This window comes from Mesoplodon bidens, assembly GCF_964165515.1.
Source record: "Mesoplodon bidens genome assembly, chromosome: 9".
NCBI classification, from domain to species: domain Eukaryota; kingdom Metazoa; phylum Chordata; class Mammalia; order Artiodactyla; family Ziphiidae; genus Mesoplodon; species Mesoplodon bidens.
This window is the reverse complement of record NC_138166.1, coordinates 85,403,933-85,424,093: the sequence shown is the minus strand read 5'-3', so window position 1 is coordinate 85,424,093 and position 20,161 is coordinate 85,403,933. Positions and strand designations below refer to the sequence as shown.

Below are 20,161 nucleotides of genomic sequence, written 5' to 3'. Positions count from 1 at the left end.
CATGAAACAGACATCTGGATATTTTGTGCTGATCACATCCTTAGTGGACAGCACGGCCAGCCAGCACACAACCCTCCTCTCTGACCTTGGTGGTCTTTTCTTGGGTAGCTGGAGCGTCTCTGCTCCGGGGCGGCATGGGACTCAAGGTCTGGCTGGAAGTGGAGCCCCACTTGTGTGTGACCAAGACGGCTAGTCAGCAAAAGCTGTGTCAAGCATGCATAATAAGCTAGCAATACCCTCAGTCCATCCAGAAGATCAGAGATTCTTTGATTAGGGAAATATACTTGAGTCTTTTGACAGGTGGAAGCACTGGTTATCTTTCATAGTGAATAGTCATAGAAGGAGAGTGGATAAATAAAGTTGCCAGGGTGAAATACAGAATAAATAGCATAGAAGATATGAGCAGACATTAATTAAAATTTTGTTTGAAACAAAAATAAAACAGAAAAAACCCTTGGCAGTAGCTTCTCAGAGATCGTTGTAAGAAATCATGTTGGAGACCTAAGCATGAATGATCCAGTGACTCTAAGCTTTGTGGATGTTTTGTTTACCTCCGTCATAGACCTGGTATGCTTGTGAATAGTGTCTGAGATGTTATTTGGGGGGATGTCATAATTACTTTATCTACGTGCAGAAGAAAAACTAGAGCACAGAATGAGTCTGTCCTGTTTTCATAGAGAATTTGCTACAGAAGCTGTCATTATCGACGGCCAGCACTAGGAGGCCACAGAGACCGTGATTCTGAAGCACTCAGGTTCGTGCATCTTTCCTGTTGGAGTTGAAAAAGAAACCTAGGGTAAAAAGCCCAGTTGATGTGCTGTAAAAACTTAAAATTTAGGAACAGATAAACTAGATAGTCATCCTAGTTTTCATAACACAGTGATAAGTGAGTTGAAAATATGCAACACTGCTTCTTTATATGCTTGTGACGTTGTTTGTAAATAAAATAAGCAAAGTGTGTATTCTTACAAATGCACTTTTTAAAATTGTACTTCTGGTTTTTAGTTCTTGAACCTCTGGATCCAGGCCCTGACTACCTTAGGCTTGGGTGATTTCAGTAGCTTCTTAATGGATGACACTTGGTCTCATTTTCCTCCAGTCCATTCTACTTATTGAAAATTAGAGTTTTCATCAGAAATAGTTTTGGTCACGTGTGTCCTCTGACTAGAAACCTTTTTTTCAAACCCAAAAGACCCAGACAAATGTTCATGGTTTGGAAGACTCAATATTGTTAAGATGCCCATTTCTTCCCAACTTGATCTATACCTTGAAGGCCATCCTAATCAAAATCCTAACATGCCTTTTCTAGGAATTGACAAGATCATGCTTAAATGCTTATATTTACGTCAAAATCTATTGATCCTAGAAGAGCTAAAACAGTCTTGAAAAAGAAAAATAAAGTTAGATGAGTTACACCCACCTAATGTCAAGGCAATATAAAGCCACAGTAAACAACATGGTGTTTATGTAAGGAGAAAATAGAGCAACATAACAGAAGAAAGAGTCCAGAAACAGAGCTATACATATGTAAGCTATTGATTTTTAACAAACTTTAAGGTAATTCAATGGCAAAGAGCTTTATATTTTTAATAAATGCTCCTGGAACAAGTAGGCATCCTATATCAAAAACTAACAAACAGAAATCCTCCTCCCCCATGCCAGGCATAAAATTTAATTGAAATATACCATAGACCTAGACATAAGGGCAAAATCATAAAAATTCTAGAACAAAACAGGAGAACATCCTTGTGGACTTTGAATAGGCACACTTTTTACAGAATACCAAAAACACTGAATATTAAGCCTAATTTATATTTTGGTCAGGATTAAAATCATCTGTTTTTCAAAAAGCTGTTAAGAGAATTAAAAGATAAGCCATGAACTAGGAGAAAATATTTGCAATATATTTATCTGATAAAAGAACTGTATCCAAAAATAACCTATATAATGCCTGAACTGTAACCTAGGGAGAAGTAATTTTAAATAAATAATTAATTTTATTTTTTATTTTTTTAAAAAATTATTTATTTATTTATTTTAGGCTGTGTTGGGTCTTCGTTTCTGTGCGAGGGCTTTCTCTAGTTGTGGCGAGCGGGGGCCACTCTTCATCGCGGTGCACGGGCCTCTCACTGTCGCGGCCTCTCCTGTTGCGGAGCACAGGCTCCAGACACGCAGGCTCAGTAGTTGTGGCTCACGGGCCCAGTCGCTCTGCAGCATGTGGGATCTTCCCAGACCAGGGCTCGAACCCATGTCCCCTGCATTGGCAGGCAGATCCTCAACCACTACGCCACCAGGGAAGCCCAATAATTAATTTTAAATGACGTGTTACAATGCATAACTGACGTAGTAAGATGCTTACAATTAGAGAGAGAATTATTCTGAAGGGGACAGCTAGGAATTCAGAATGATACCAGGGAGAGGGTTGCTGTCTATAACGTGAAGAATTGTTGTAAGTCTCTGAACAAAACTATTTTGTTTTCATGGTTTTTGAATATATATTAAAACTATGCAAAATTTAAAAAAATAATAAAAGAATAAGGTGGTCTTTTATTTCTCTGCATTCCCTGTTAGTGCTAAATATAATATTCTAAAAAGGGAGATATTACCTTAATGACTCTGGCCGCTTTCCCTGCGACCTTTCACCACTCTCTTCTTTTCTAATAGAATCTCTGTTTGGGGATTTTCTCTGATTTGCAGACAGAGGCATTTGGCTAACTCCTCTCCCTTCAGTCTCTCACAGCTCCATGTACATCTCCTGTCATGGACTTGCTGTACTGTGCTGTGATGGATCATTGTTGGTACCACAATTGACCACAAACTCTGGGAGAGCAGGAACTTTCTCTTACTCACAGTTGTGTTCGTAGGAAGTAGCCTGGTGCCTGGTGACTGATAAGTTTTTAATATCTATACTTGTTCATATTACCCTGAAAGTAGACACAGGGTTTCTGAGGCAGGGATAGATTATTACTTACGTCAGTAACCTAAGACAAGAGGCTCTGAGTTTGTAACTCTGGAATGTCTCCATGACCCTGGTTTCATCATCTTTCTGAAATGTGAACACATACCTCAGGGGAGATCAATCTTTTACTATCTATTTAGTCATTTCTAAAGTTTTAAGGCTTGTCCTTTAACCCAGGTCTCAGTAAATTTTCGCAGAAATCTCTAACTGTGCAGAAGTACAAAAATACTCGCTTCATGACAGTGATAGAGTAGGTGCTCAGTAAACTATTTGTTAAGTGTTGAACAATTTAAAAGAATAAATTCAACCCAGTGATCTCAACTGGGGCAGGGATTGGGGGCTTTAGTGGTGGGATGTGGGGAAAGTGTAGCAGAATCATGTGGGGGAATTTTTTCTGAACAATATACTTCCTACCCCCAGATTCTGACCTGCTCTTGTTAACTGTCATATGCCTTAGGCATTTGGTTTTTTTGTGGCCAAAAAGGAGGTGAGAACCCGGACATAGCCTGCCCTGTGTTTGAATCCCTTCTGTGTAGCCTTTCCTATTAAAGTTATTAATGGAACCATTTGTCTTCACACCTGATCCCAAGGCTGCTGTGTCAGTGTTTACATTTATTCCAAATGATTCTTCTATTTCGTGTTTTTTACGTGGATTTGGTGGGATTTCTTTCTTTTTTTTTTTAAATGACTTATTCATTTTTAAATTAATTAATTTATTTATTTTTGGCTGTGTTGGGTCTTCATTTCTGTGCGAGGGCTTTCCCTAGTTGCGGTGAGCGGGAGCCACTCTTCATTGCAGTGTGCAGGCCTCTCACAGTCATGGCCTCTCTTGTTTCAGAGCACAGGCTCCAGACGCGCAGGCTCAGTAATTGTGGCTCACGGGCCTAGCCGCTCCACGGCATGCGGGACCTTCCCAGACCAGGGCCCGAACCCGCGTCCCATGCATTGGCAGGCAGACTCTCAACCACTGTGCCACCAGGGAAGCCCTTGGTGGGATTTCTTAAAGGGTGTTTCTTTTTTTATTGATAGCTTGCCTTTCTTCAGAGAAAGTCTGAGGCAACTCTACAGCAAAAATACATAAAATGAAAAAGCATATAACAGAAAATCAGAACTAAGAAAAAGGTGAGAAACATGCTGATTGATTTAAATTCAGATTTGGTTCTGGTTTTTCTTTTTTTGAGGTATAATTGACAGACATTATATTAATTTCAGGTGTACAACGTAATGATTTGATATTTGCATGTATTGGGAAGTGATCACAGCAGTAAGTCGCGTTGGCATCTGTCACCATACAGATTTTTTTCTCTAGTGATGAGAACTTTTAAGATTTATACTTTCGTAGCAACTTTCAAATATGCACTACGATATTATTAACTGTGGTTGTCATGCTGTACGTTATCGATACATCTTCAGTGCTTATTAATTTTATAACTGGAAGTTTGTACCTTTTGGCCCCCTTTACCCATTTTGCCCACCTGCTGCCCCTCACCTCTGGCAGCCACCAATCTGTTCCCCGTATCTGTGAGCTTGGTGTTTGTTTTTTTAAATTGCACATATATGTGAGGTCATGCAGTATTTGTCTTTCTCTGTCTGACTTATTTCAGTTGGCATAATGCCCTCGAGGTCCATCCATGTTGTCATAAAATTTCACTCTTTTTCATGGCTGAATAATATTACATTGTGTGTATATACTATTTATTTATTTTCTTTATCCATTTATTCGTCAGTGGACACTTAGGTTGTTTCCATATCTTGGCTGCTGTAAATAATGCTGCAGTGAACCCAGGAGTACATCTATCTTTCTGAGTTGGTATTTTCATTTTCTTCAGATGGTACCCAATGGTTCTGTTTTTTTATTGTCTCCTGCTGGAAAAGGGCAGATATCATCAATTATGTTCGTGGTTCTTAACATTTTAAGTTGCAGACCCCTTTGATGAAATCTGTGGCTTCTCTTCTGAGAAGAGTGAACACACACACAAACGCAATTTTGCTATAATTTCAGGCCCATCCTTCCCCATGGAACCTTTTGTTATCAAAGAAGACAAACTATACCCATTCCTTAAAAAGGAAGAAAGTGTTCTTCGTATTTATTAGGTTCTAAAAAATTTGTTTCTGTAATAACATATTTCACACATACAGAAAAATAAATAGAAAATGAAAAATCATATATCAGTTATAATATTTGCTTTAGTTTATTTAAGTAATAAAATATCACAGACAAAATAGAAGCTTCCTGTTTAGCATTTTTGACCCTATTCTCCTCTCTTCCTCCTTAGTAGAAACCACTATCTTGAATTTAGTGTTTAACATTTCCACACGTATTTTATACTCTTACTGCCTTTGTATACAACTGTATACATACATACATATAATATTTTATATGATTTCAAACATTTTTTCTTTATTGTGGTAAAAAACACATAACATGAGATCTTCTTTCTTAACAGATTTTTAAGTGTATGGTACATTATTGTTAACTGAGCGCAATGTTGTCCAGCAGAGCTCTAGAACTTCTTCATCTTGCATGACTGAAACTCTATGCCCACTGAACAGCAACTCCCATCTCCCCCTCCCCTCCAGTCCCTGGCAACCACTGTTCTACTTTCCACTTCTATGAGTTTGACTGCTTTAGCTACCTTATTATATAAGTGGAACCATGCACTGTTTGTCCTTCTGTATCTGGCTTATTTCACTTAGCATAATGTCCTCACGGTTCATCCATGTCACGTATGACAAGACTTCCTTCTTTTTATGGCCGAATAATATTCCGTTGTATGCTTACACCCCACTTTCTTTATCCATTCACCTGTTGATGGACATTTAGGTTGTTTCCACCTCTTGGCTGTTGTGAATAATGTGGCAGTGAACATGGGAGTGCAGATATCTCTATGAGATCCCAATTTCAATTCTTTTGAATAAAGATCCACAGGTGGGATTGCTGGATCATATGGTAGTTCTATTTTTGATTTTTTTAAGGAGCAACGATTACTGTTTTCCACAGCAACTGTACTATTTTACATTCCCACCATGCACACAAGGATTCTAGTTTATACGCATACTTGTCAGCACTTGTTAATTTCTGTTTTTTAAAAATAATGGCCATCCTAATGGGTGCGAGCTGATATTTCATTGTGATTTTGATTTACATTTCCTTCATGATTAGTAGTGTTGAACATCTTTTCATATACCTGTTGTCCATTTGTATGTCTTCTTTAAGGAAAAGTCTATATAAATAGGGGGTTACATGATTTACTTTTGCTATTGAGTTGTAGAAGATACTTATATAGTTGGGATTTTAATGCCTTATCAGATATATATATGCAAATATTTTCTCTTATTCTGTGGGTTGCCTTTTCAGTCTGTTGATTATTTCTTTGGCTGTGCAGAAACTAACATTGGTTTTTTTGGTAGCATTTATTTATCTTTGGTATTTGTAGCTGTCCTTGATTCTTTTAAATATATGTAGTATTTCGTTATAAGTCTATATATCACCATATGTTTATCCATTCTCCTGTTAATTCATGTTTGAGTTGTTTCCAGTTTTTTGCTGTTACAAACAGTGCTAACAAATACTCTTACATATGCCTCCTCATGGACCTGTGCCAGTTTTTTCTCTAGCGCACATATTCAGGAGTGGAATTGCTTGGTCATAGATATGAGCTTCTTTACATTCATTCATTCATTCATTCATCCATTTATTTATTTATTTATTTATGATGTTGGGGTAGGAGTTTATTAATTAATTAATTTTTGGCTGTGTTGGGTCTTCGTTTCTGTGCGAGGGCTTTCTCTAGTTGCGGCAAGTGGGGGCCACCCTTCATCGCGGTGCGTGGGCCTCTCACTATCGCGGCCTCTCTTGTTGCGGAGCACAGGCTCCAGACGCACAGGCTCAGTAGTTGTAGCTCACAGGCGTTGTTGCTCCGCGGCATGTGGGATCTTCCCAGACCAGGGCTTGAATCTGTGTCCCCTGCATTGGCAGGCAGATTCTCAACCACTGTGCCACCAGGGAAGCCCTGTATCTTATTTTTTAAAGCCCTCATTATAGCAAGGATTTTTTTTCTAAAATTTTTCAAAAATTTTTTCACATTTATGTCTTTAATTAGCTTGATAATGTTTCTCAATGGTGTGAAACAGGGATTTCATTGTACTTCCTTACAGATGACCTATGTCTTAGCACCACTGTCCAATAGTTCATCCTTTCCCCACTGATTTACAGTACTACCTCTATTACATATCAAATTTCCAAACGTATATGTCTTTTTCTGGGTGTTCTGTTGCTTTCATTTGTCTGTACTGTGTCACCGTGGTTTAATATGTCTTAACATTTTGGAGGGCATGTTACCTGTGTTCTTCTTCAAGTTTGTCAAGGCTGTTCTTGGCTCTCTTTTTCTTAAGAAGGATCCTGTAGAGAGTTTTATTAGAATCAGATTGAAATCCCACTCCATTTAAGAATATTTATCAGGTCTTCCATCCACAAACATGGTTTGTTTTCTCATTTACTCAACTTTGTAATTTTCTCTGTAGAGTGCTTGAAACTTTCTTGTTAGTTTTATTACTAGAAATTTACTATTAGCTTATAGCTTTTAATTGCCTTCTTTCTCTCTCCTTTTCTTTTTCCTTTTTTCTCTTTCTTTTTTCTCTCTCTCTCTTTTTCATTGAAGCATAGTTGACATAACATTATATTTGTTTCAGGTGTACAATATAATGATTTTCATTTTTTATGTATTGGAAAATGACCACCACAATAAGTTCAGTTGACATCTATCTCCATACATAATTACACAGTTCTTTTTCGTGATGACAACTTTCAAGATCCATTCTCTTACTTTCAAATATGCAACACAGTATTATTAACAGTAGTCACCATGCTGTACATTACATCCGCATGACATTCATTTTATACCTGGAAATTTGTACTTTTTGATTACCTTCACCCGTTTTGCACCCTGCTCCCCCCCCACGCCCCTGTACCACATGCAGCCACCAGGTCTGTTTGCTCTATCCATGAACTTAGGGGTTTTTTAAAGTTGCTATTTATTTATTTATTTATTTAATACATATGTTTTATTTATTTATTTATGGCTGAGTTGGGTCTTCGTTGCTGCATGCAGGCTTTCTCTAGTTGCTCTGAGCAGGGGCTCCTCTTCGTTGTGGTGCACGGGCTTCTCACTGCGGTGGCTTCTCTTGTTGCGGAGCATGGGTTCTAGGCGTGCAGGCTTCAGTAGTTGTGGCGTGTGAGCTCAGTAGTTGTGGCTCACGGGCTTTAGAGCGCAGGGTCAGTAGCTGTGGTGCATGGGCTTAGTTGCTCCACGGCATGTCGGATCTTCCCAGACCAGGGCTTGTTGAACCCGTGTCCCCTGTATTGGCAGGCAGATTCTTAACCACTGTGCCACCAGGGAAGTCCTGCCATTTTAAATGGTAGCTTTTCCTAATTAAATTACAAAGTGGTGTTTTTTGACTTCTAGGAATTACATTCATTTCTGTATACTGACCTTATATCCAGCAACATTGATGAACTTGTTTTTATATTACTTTTAATAGCTTGCCTTCATAATTCTATTTATAAATAATGATCACTTGGAGAAATTTTGTCACTTAATTTAAAATTTTATATCTCATTTTTATTTTATTACATTGACGACCTCTATACTGTTGAATAGAACTGATAGTTGTAGTCTTCTTGGTCTAATTTCCTGGCTTTTAAAGGAAATACTTTATTTAATCATTAAGTATGGTTTTGTTATAGGTTTTTGGTGAAACTAAGGAAGTTCTTTCTATTCTTGATATGCTAGGATTATTATTTTTTTAATCAGGAAGGTGGGTAAAGAATTAACCAAACCATTCTCATTCTCTAAGGACAAACCTGACCTTGGATGAACTTTCTACTTAATTTCTCTGAATCCCGATAAAGGGGAAAGTCAGCCATGTTACTAGGCAACACTGCTTATGGTAAAAATGATCTTTATTTGGTAAATATATTTGGACTGGGAGGAACTATGCATGAACTCTAAATTCTTGGTTAGAAGCAGTAGCTTTGCGCTTCCCTGGGGCACTTTTCAGAGATGGGTATGAACTTCATGGGGACCCTGGAAGCTGTGGCTGGGATCGTTATTTGAGGTATTGGTTTCTATTTGGGACATAAGGCTTCTAAGCCAGTGTGACTCTGCACTTACCCTGTGATTCTCATTTCCTTGCACCTGAGCTGTCATCTGAATGCCCAAGAGAATAGCTCCTGGTTGGCCATGTGGACTCTTAGGTGGACTCTTCCCGTGAGGAGGAATACCTGAAACTGCCTTGCTGGCATGCTGTGTTTTCTTCTTATGCTTTCTGAGTAGATGGCTGCTACGTGTGGCCTTTGGTAAGTGGGTAGCTCAGAATGTGTAGAGAGAAGTCCCACATGGGCAGTGCACAGTGCATCCAAGCAAAATACAGAAGTAAGTGTTTACTGGGGCTGATCTGAGTTTATTACTCTCACTTATAACCTTCAGTTTCTAGTTTTCACCCATTGGAAAACTCATATTCACATTGACTACAAATTAATATTATAAATTTGAACTTACAATAATAAATATATAGAATATACCATTTTAATTTTTTATGTATTAGGTTTGGTTTTTGTTTGCCAACTCAGAAATGGTTCTGCTACTAAAAAAAGTTTGATAACTAATGTTTTAGACCTGTATGATCCAATGGGTAGGTGTTTGCCCTTCTAATATAGCTTTTAAAATTAAATAAATTGCTAGGGAGGTTCAACCAAGAACCTATTTGAGTATTCAAACTGGTTAACTGGGCTTAAACAGAGACTAGAGGACTGTTTTGTTTCTTTGTGGAGTCTTCTGTATCTTTTAGATAACAGAGAATTTAATTCTGGGCATTTGTGGCTTCTCAGTGTACTTTTCTCTTTTTTTAAAAATGTATTCTGGAACTTATAAGCAGGTCAACATTAGATACGTCTTTCCTGTTTTAAACATTTTGCAACTTTCCTTGCTTCTGCAAACACTTAAAGCAACTTACAAATTTCAGGCCAAAAGTAAAGTAACTTGATATAAAAATAAAACCAATCTCACCTGAAAGAAGTTGAAGGATTAAGTATTCCCATCCGTCAGTGTTGAGAGATTTGGACAATATATTTGATTTCACATTTTCTAGTTGCTCAAGTAAGAAAAAGAAACACAGAATTCTATCGTTTTCATGTACTGACAACGGGAAGCATACAAACATCTGCAGAAACCAAACATTTCCTGGAACTAACTCGAGCAGAAATTTATCACGTGAATCATTGTTTAAAGAACCTCGTGAAAAATATCTTCAACCACAGTTATGTGAAAGACCCAGGGGTGCAGCTCACGTGGACTGGGCTCTCCAGAGTCTGAGGAGGCTGCAGGAACCAGGGCTGGGAGGTGCGTGCGCCACAGGGCTGGGGGCGGTGGCTTTGGGAGCGCGGAATCCAGCACCTCTGCTGTGGGGAAACGCCATTAAGGAAGGGGCTTCAGAAATCTCGATCGTCAATAGCACCCTTCTGTTTGTTTCTCTAAGTATTTGGTGTCGTCAGCGTGGTTTTTGTATCAGTGCTGATTTTATTCTGTTCGTCCTCAAGTTCTCAGACAAATGCTTTCAGTGGAGATGTTTTATTCTGTAGATTAATGTGACGTTTTTAAGCTTTGAAGGACGCAAGCAACATTTCTTATGGAATTTCAAGAGCTGGGCTTGTATTTTTGACCATTCAGAAGTCTAGTTCACTTCAGAGTGAAGGTCAACAAGGGAATCTTTTTTTTTTTCTTTTTTCCTCAAGGAGCATCTGCTCATTAATATAAGTTTTCATAACAGAGTAATTTGTGACTTCGCAACTTATGTGACATGGAAGAAACAGCTTTTGCCTGAAATATGTAAGGGCCAGATATAACAAACTATTCATCTTTTCCATGAAAAACTTCAGTATCGTCATCATAGTGCAATTTCTTTAAAGAATGCTTGTATCCCTTGGATCTACTAGGGTGAATTAACTGAAAAAATTTTAAAACACTTAAGCCTGTCCTGTAGGTTATAAGGTGACCTTTACATGTTTACCAGATACAATAGTTTTAATATAGATGTTGATTTATTAGCTGCTCATTTTGGTAAAAACTGACCAATGCTTCTTAAGTGTGAGTCACAAGTGTCTGGCACATAAGAAGATGTGGTACTGGGCTTTAGGAAGGCGTCTTGGGGGGGTTTGAAGTCTGGTGATATATACTTATCATACAAGGCTATTATAAGGATTACATATGATAATGTGGATAAAATGCCTGGTACATAGTAAGTACTTAATAAATGTTAGTTCATCATCCTCTCATGTTATTGATGATGGCCATACGTTAAAGTTCTTCCAGAATTTTTATGCTGGATCATAATAAATATATATTTTTAGGCATGTTGGGATCTATCCTGATTTTAGCAGTGTTGTTTTATATTGATACTTAAGAAAAGCACTAATAACATGTGTTGAAAATGTATAGTCTCATTATAGAATGATGATAATTTAAAAAATAATGCAAATGGTTTTGAATTTCTTGGTGGAATGAGACAAGGTTTAACAGTGTTCGAGAGTAGAATAATTGTTTCAGAATTCAACTTGCTCTAGTTTTATCTGTGAAATATAATTTATCACATAAAGATACTGCATTGATAAAATATTCTTACATAGAGTCCAGTAAGAACCAAGAGGAGGTTGGAGTCTGGGGATTGGAAATGGAAGTGTGTGTAGGCTGATACAGCCTGTAGGAGTCATAGAACTCTCAGAAGACAGGCTTACTCATGAAAAGGACCTTGGAAACATTTGGCTATTGGCTGAGCAATGCCTTTGAGAGAGTTAAAGCATTAATAGATATACCCCAGAAGTTGAAAGAAGAACTCTGTAAAAAGAAAGCAGCCAGAGCTGGGCTCTCAGTCACTGTTCTTCCTGCCATCCAGTCTAAGCCCCTGCATGGCTATGAGGTCCCCCTACAGACGGTGCAGCAAATAACGTAACAGTGAGAGCTCCAGAGCAACGGTCAAGACAGTGCTCACACAGTGCAGAGCATTAATAAGTAAGCATATACCTCCCCGGAGGAGGGAGCGGCTGGGTAGTTGCAGTGTAAGTTGAGACCCAGATGTCATATTTTAAGATGTTCTGCTTAAGTTTTAAAGTTATTGACATTCATATAATATAGGAAACTAAAATTTCAGTGGGAAATACAGCATATCAATGATGAAATTATATTAAGACTTTGTGTGCAAGTTACTGTGCAAAATTTAATTGTAACTGCATGGTCCATGCTTTCCAAAAGCTTGCTGTTAAGAGCAGTAGAGTCTGGAGATTTAGTTAAATTGCTTATCCATGATATTGTTTTCACCCATTTTTTATTCAGTAAGTATATATTGGAGACCTGTTAGGTGCCAGGCATTTTCATGCCACTGGAGGGATACAGTATTGAACAAAACAAACAATTTTCCCCTTAAGAAGCTTAAATTCTACAGGCGGAAGAGAAAAAAAGAAAAATGATTTTTATTCTGATGAGAAGGGAAACAGTTAGTGGGTTTCAGGGAGTGGCATGATCTGATTTTTTTTTTTTTTATTATTCTATATGACTCTGGCCTTTTGTTTTGAGAATAGTATGCAGTGAGGCAAGGAAAGAATCCACTGGGGGACTATTGCAATAATCTAGATAGGGATGGTGGAGGCTTAGATGGCAGTAGTGGTGGTGGAAGTAGGGAGAAGTAGGCAGAATTTAGATATATTTTTAAGGTAGAGCCAGTGGGATTAGCTGATGGATTGGTTACAGGGTGTTAGGGAAAGAGAAAAGTCAGGGATGACTTGGAGGGTTGAATTGTCATTTACTAACATGGGGGATCCTGTAGGAGCATCAGCCTTAGGGGGGAACATCAGGAATTTGTCATGAGGTGATGTTAAGTGTGAGATGTCTGTTAGACATCTGGGAGTGATGTCAAGCAGGCAGCTGAAAATATGAGCCTTGAGTTCAGGGAAGAGGTTTAGGCTCTTGTAGGTGGTGTTTAAAGTGATGAGACCCATTGGGACGACCAAGGGGAGGGTGTATAGATAGAAAAGAAGACAGAGAACTGAGAGCCCTGGGTCACTCTAACATCAAGACGCTGAGATAATGAGAAGTCTCAGAAGGAATGGCCAGTGAAGGAGGGAGGAGAGGCAGCAGTGTGGTGTCCTGTCCTGGAAACCAAGCAAGAAAGTGTTTAAAAAAAGAGAGGATCCTCTCTCTGGGGATAGCAAATGGTACCTGCCTCAAAGGTGGCTGTGATGAACTGTTTAAATGGATGAGAGAATTCATTAAAGTGCCTGCCTCAGTACCTGGCTACTGGGTGGTTCAAGGTGGAGGTCACTGGTGACTTAACAAGAGCAGTTTCAGGGAAGCGATGGGGATAAAAGCCTGGTTGGAATGGGTTCAAATAAGAATGGGAGGAAAGAATTGGAGACAGCAGGTATAGTCAGCTCTTCTGAGTATTCCTATGAAATTGCATTAGAGAAATGGGGAATTTATTCATGGGAATGTGGGGTCAGGAGAAAGGTGTGTGTGTGTGTGTCTGTCCGTCTCTTTCTTTTAGGTTGGGAGAAAGTACAGACTGTTAAATGCTGATGAGAATAATCCTGTATAGGGGGAGAGCTTGATGATGTAGTTAGATTTAAGATAATGAGTTTTTTTGATCATAAGTAACAGGTTGGTGGAAATAACTAGATTGTCCTTTGTCTCTTCTCTTCTCAGTCTTTCATTCATTCATTTATCAAATATTTACTGAAGGTTCACAAGGTGCCAAGGATCAAGCCAGGGGCTGGGTAAAAAACAGTGATTAAGGGGTGAATCAAACAAACAAACTATACACTCTCTGGTGGAGTTTTTACTGTCTGGTGGAGATAGGCTTCCTAAAAACACACAAATAAATAAATACAGATTTCAATGAATGCTTCGTAGGAAAAGTATGAAATACTTTTGAGAGAGAGAGAATGCCTTGGTGTACTTTAAATTGGGTGGCATTAGAAGGCCTCTCAGATAGGAAAGATGGTCCTAGAAGAAAAGATGGACTGAAAAGAAAAGCATTCCAAGCAGAGGGAACAGAGCATGCAGAGACCTGGAGCAGGGGAGAACTTGGTGCTTTGGAGGATTTGAGAGGTCATCAGTATGGCCTGAGAGGTAGGAAGGGACCAGGTTGTGCAGGACTTTGGAGGCCTTCTAAGATTTGGGATTATATCCTAATAGCAATGGGAAGCTGTTGAAAAGTTTTTAGGTGGGAAGTGACATGATAAGTTTGCATTGGTGGAAAAAACTACCTGTGCTGGATTGGAGGCGGCAAGAGTGGGAAAAAAGAACTGCAATTTAGGCAAAAGGAGAGTTATCTGTAAAACAGTGAGACTGAGATATTTACAGTTTTCTTATAAAAAAATAGAATTGAGAATATCCTCTACTTAGCAGAATTTGCTTTGAGCTTACCAGGTTTCTCAGCACCTGCGAAGAGAGCATTTTCTTGTTAAAAATAATATCAACACAGAAGAGGCAGATGAAGATGTCAGTGATTTGAGATTGCTTAACATAAAATGAAACTTTAAAAAAGATTGCAGTAACTTGGTGAAAAATTTCAAATAATAAACTTTTTTTTCCGGAAAAAATACCAGTGACACAATATTAGAGACAGACTCTTTAAGAAAATGGATTAAAGTACTGAATATACACCAAGAATACTTAATCTACTTATGATATTTTAAGTGTTCATATAATATAAAGAAACCTTAAATTTTTTCCTTTAATGTAGCGGATGTACATTATTTTTATTTTTTTTTAGAAAAAAAACCTGTATAATAAAAACAGTTTATTGTTTAATAAATAAATATTTCAAAAGTTCTCCTTGGGCTTCCCTGGTGGCGCAGTGGTTGAGAGTCCACCTGCCGATGCAGGGGGCACGGGTTCGTGCCCTGGTCCGGGAAGATCCCACATGCCGCAGAGCGGGCTGGGCCTGTGAGCCATGGCCACTGAGCCTGCACGTCCGGAGCCTGTGCTACGCAACGGGAGAGGCCACAACAGTGAGAGGCCCGTGTACCGCAAAAAAAAAAAAAAAAAGTTACCCTTTTCACTTTCAAAAGTATCTAAGTTTTTTGATAAATTATGTGATTAGAGATAGAGGCTCTCTCCAGTTGAAGGGTCAGACTGGTAAAAAAGCCATCAAGTTATAGTACAGGATGCATATTTTATTGCGCTAATTTAGACTTCCTCCCAAAGAGATTTCTTAAAACAGAAGGGCAGTTGTAATACCAAGTATCGCTATATCAGGTCACCCACAACTCCAGGGTCATGAATTAACTTCTTGTGAGCTCTCACTTAAAAAAAAAAAAAAAAGAAAAGAAACGAAGAAACAGAAGTTACTCCCTATCTAGACAAGCCACTCCTGAGAGTTCTATCTTGGTTGTAACTCGAGTTTTCTTTCTCACACTGGCATTTTATTTATGCTTTTCAGGGAGAAAAAAGTTGGGATATTTTATCATCTGGAGTTTCTCTGCCTCGCTGATGATCTAAGCTCAAACCTGCCAGTTTATGGGAGATGATAGAAAACACCCTCTAACATCTGAGTAAGTAGATGCTGTGGTGTGTTTTGATTTATTGCTTAAAAAAAAAAAAGGAAAATTTTATGACTTTAAAGTTTTAAGTTATCAGGTACTTTAATTGGGTTCTTTAAATTTTCTTGTTGAATAGTGATGTCAATTATTATAATTCCAATAAGTGAATGTTTTTAAATAATGGGATTCTGGAAGAAATTAATCCCCTGATGATAAAAAAAAAAGTTAATGAAAACATTTTCCATTAGCTTTTAAGGAACATATTGAGGACCTAAATGTATATATTAAAAATTTAAGAGCACTCTCCTTAGTGCCTTATTTCGCTTTTATATTATGAATGCAAAAATATTGGTAAGACAACTGTTATGAATTTTTTAAATGCAACTCTATGTATATAAAAATTGTATTTTAATACGGAATGTATTTTGGCTAACTTGAAATAAATACTGGTTTGTTTCTTGGAAGTAGAATTTTAAAAGTTCTATTTGAAAATAAAGATTTTTTTTCCTTCTAATATAGATAAGATTACAAAATTTCTCTGGATTTTGACTTTGTTTCTTAATTAAAGAGACTGAGAAAGAAGGGCATTCATTCTTTCTAATTAAAACTTCTGAGTGAAGTTTAAAGAGTTGAGCCAGTCATTTTGATATAAACTGTTTTTCAGTATGAAAGCTACTAGTTCTCTTGTTATATCCATTGAATCTGTTTTGACAAAACTAGGAAACTATGAGGCTGTACCAGGGCCTTTTTTGGAATGCTGAGGTGAATACAATTAATAAATACACAAGATGCTTCCCACTACAATGGGGTTATTTAATTTTGGTCTGTATCTGAGCTGTTCAGTATAGTAGCCAGTAGTAGCTATTGACATTTGAAATGTGGCTGGTCCCAGTTGAGATGTGCTGTGCATAAAATACACACATTTCAAGACTTAGTATGAAAAAAAGGCTATTTTATTAATAATTTTTGTATGAATCATGTTGAAATGATAATATTTTGGATATATTGAGCGAAACAAAATATTATTAAAATTAATTTCACTTGTTTTCTTTTACTTTTTTTTTTTTAATGTGGCTGCTAGATAATTGTAAATTACTTGTGGCTTACATTATATTTCCAGTGAACAGAACTGGCCTGTTGTATATGATCAATATACTTAGTCATCCATTACTCAGCATTCTGTAAGCCTTGACCCTTCTGGGCTGTGTATGGATCAATTAATATAAATTTATATTGTTTTAAGAATATGATTCTTTGATTCATCAAATATTTACTGAGTACCTGCTATGTGCCAGACAGTCTTCTAGGTACTGGTGTTACAGTAGTGAACAAAATAAACAAAACTTCCTGCCTTCATGGAGTTAACATTCCATTAGTGAAACTAGACTAAAAACATAAATAAGTAAAATATATAATCTATTTGAAGGCAGTAAGTGCTTTGGAGAAAATGCAAGGGAGGGGTTCAATTCTAAATAGATGGTTCAGGGAAGGCCTCACTGAATAGGTGTTATTTGAGCAAAGAATTGAAGAAGGTGAGAGAAAGAGCCCTATAGATATTTGGGGGAAGAGTGTTCTAGGCAGAGGGAATAGCAGGAGTGTGCCTGGCTTGTTTGAATTGTAGGAGGCGAGGTGATTGATTGGAGGGAAGTGAGTGATGGGGAGAGAAGATGAAAGGTAATGAATGGTAACATCATGTGAGCACTGCTTATTGTCTATGCAGACACAGAGGTATACCTCTAGGGAACCAGGCCAGAAAACAAATAGGAATTTTAAAAACAAAGCAAAGGTATCAGAGGCTACACTTCATGGGGGGAAGACAGATTCTACAGTTTAAGTTCAAGCTACTTACTAAAAGAACCATCAACCCTTAGAAAACTGAGATCTGTCAACTGATGACTGGATGAATAAAATGCAGTATATCCATGTAATGGAATACTATTGGGCAGTAAAAATGAATGAAGTACTGATGCATACTGGAACATGCATGAACCTTGAAAACATGAAAAGTGAAAGAAGACAGTCACAAAAGGTCACCTATTGTATGATTCCATTTATGTGAAATGCCAGGAATATACAAGTCCATTCATACAGCATCCAAAAAACCAAAATACTTTGGAATAAATTTAACAAGAGAACTGTAAGTCCTACATACTGAAAACTACGAAATTTTGTTGAGAGAAATTAAAGTATCCCTAAATAAGTGGGAATAAATGGAAGATTCTGTATTGATGATGTGGCAGTTTTCTCCAAATTGATCTGGAGGCTCAACAAAGTCATTGCCAAAGTCTCAGACAGGACTTTTGTAGAAATATATTTATAGAAATTGGCAAACAGATTCTAAAATTTATATGGAAATGCAGAAGATCTAGAATAGTCAAAGTAACTTCAAAAAAGAAGGAAGTTGGGGAAAAAAGAAGAAAGTTGGAGGACTTATATTACCTGTTTTCAAAACTTATCATAAAGCTATAATAATAAGAACAGTGTAGTATTTGCATATGGGTAAACATATAGATCAGTGGAACAAAATATCTAGAAATAGATACATATGTGGTCAGTTGCTTAGTACAAAGGTACTAAGGTAACCCTATAGGGACAGCATAGTCCTTTCAATAAACAGCGCTGCAACAGTTGGATTTCCATGTGAAATAAAATGTACCTTGACATTTACCTTACAGTATACACAAAAATAACTTAAAATGGATCATAGACCAACATGTAAAGAAGCAAACATAGCAGAAAGTCTTGTGTCCTGGGTTAGACAAAGATTTAGTCAATAGGATATAAAAAGCATGAAGAATAAAAAAAAATGATAAATTGAACTTCATCAGAATTAAAGTTTTACTTTTCAGAAGATACCATTCTTAAGAAAATGAAAAGTCAAGCCACATACTAGGAGAAAATATTTATAAAACATATGTCTGTTAATGGATTTGTATGTAGAAAAAAAATAAAGAACTCTTAAAATTCAGTCATAAGACAGCAATCCGATTTAAATATGTACAAAAGATTTGAAGAGTCATTTCACAAAAAAAGATACATGAATGGCAAATAAACACAAGAAGAGAGTTTCAACATCATTAGTCATTAGGGAAATGCAAATTAAAGCCATAATGATATATTGCTGCACACCCACTATAATGGCTAAAATTAAAAAGACTAACAATCCATGTGTTGGCAAGGATGTGGAGAAACCAGAATCCTCACCCATTGCTGATTGGAATATAAAATGGTACAGGTATGTTGGAAAGCAGTTTGGCAGTTTCTTAAAAAGTTCAACATACACTTAACAAATTATCTAGCAATTCCATTCCTATAAATATATTGTCAGGAGAAATAATAGCATATGTCCATACAAAGACTTGTATACAGTGTTCATAGAAGCTTTATTTGTGATTGCCAAAAACTGGAAATAATGTAAGTATCCATCAGCAGATGAATATATAAATCCATACACTGGAATGCTGTTCAACAATGAAAAGGATTGGACTATTCATATATACAATGGCATGGATGAATCTCAGAATAATTATGCAGTATGAAAAAAAGCCAGATTCCCCCCGCCCCCAAGTGCCATACAGTCTGATTCCATTTAATTGAAATTCTAGAAAATGCAGACTAATCTGTAGTGACAGAGAGCAGATCCATGGTTGCCTGAGGATGGCTCAGGAGAGGAGGGAGAGAAGGATTCCAAAGGAAGCGGCACAATGAAACACTGGGGTGATGTATATATTCGTTATCTTGATTATGCATAGTAGCTTCATGGGTGTATACATACATCAGAATTCATCAAATTGTATACTTAAATATGTGCAGTTTATTGTGTATCAGTTACACCTCAATAAGGTTGTAAAAAAATTATGTCCATTCAGAAACCAAGCATATGTTCATAGCAGCTTATTCACAGTAGACAAAAACTGGAAACAATCCAAATCCATCAGCTGGTGAATGGATAAACAAAATGTGTGATATCCACACAGTGGAATATTATTCAGTCATGAAAAAGAATGAACTCCTAATTCATGCTACATAGTACAACATGGATGAACCTCAAAAATATTATGCCGGTTGAAAGAAGCCAGAAACAAAGGACTGAATGTTGTATAATGCTATTTATATGAAATTTTAAGAAAAGGCAAAATCATAGATTAGATTAGTGATTGCCTGGGGCCAGAGGTGGAAGCAGAGTTTGGCTGTAAACAGGTAGGAGGGAGCTGTTGGGATGATGGAAGTATTCTTATTGACAGTCGTGTGGCTGTTTATGTATAAACTTACTGAAACTCTTCTGATTGTACCATTAAAATGGATGACTTTCATGGCATATAAATTATACCTCAATAAAGCCATTAAAAATGGGTGGCCACTCAAAATTTTAAATCCTCTTTAAGAGGACCATTCAAGAAATGGGACGGTATTGCTGATTTCATTGTACTCTATTGCTTTGGAATACTTTGGTGAGACCTATTGAATTAATTTCTGTGTCAGATGTTCTTTGAATTCTAATTGCGAAACAGAAATCATTATTAGTTGTCTTTCCCAGAATTTAGTGAACAGTAACAGCTGCATTTCCCTTGCATGTGAACATTGATTTAGAATGATTGGCTTTATGTGTA

At 37.2% G+C, this 20,161-nt stretch overlaps 1 long non-coding RNA gene across 5 annotated transcripts in view; it reads left to right on the top strand.

Annotated features, from left to right (window-relative positions):
• The window catches only part of LOC308623060, a 200,643-nt gene that overhangs the window by 34,634 nt on the left and 145,848 nt on the right, over positions 1-20,161 (top strand). For all 5 annotated transcript variants that reach the window (XR_014016725.1, XR_014016726.1, XR_014016727.1 and 2 more), the window contains one exon: positions 15,452-15,563. This is a non-coding gene — a long non-coding RNA (uncharacterized lncRNA). The remainder of the gene's footprint in view (positions 1-15,451; positions 15,564-20,161) is intronic.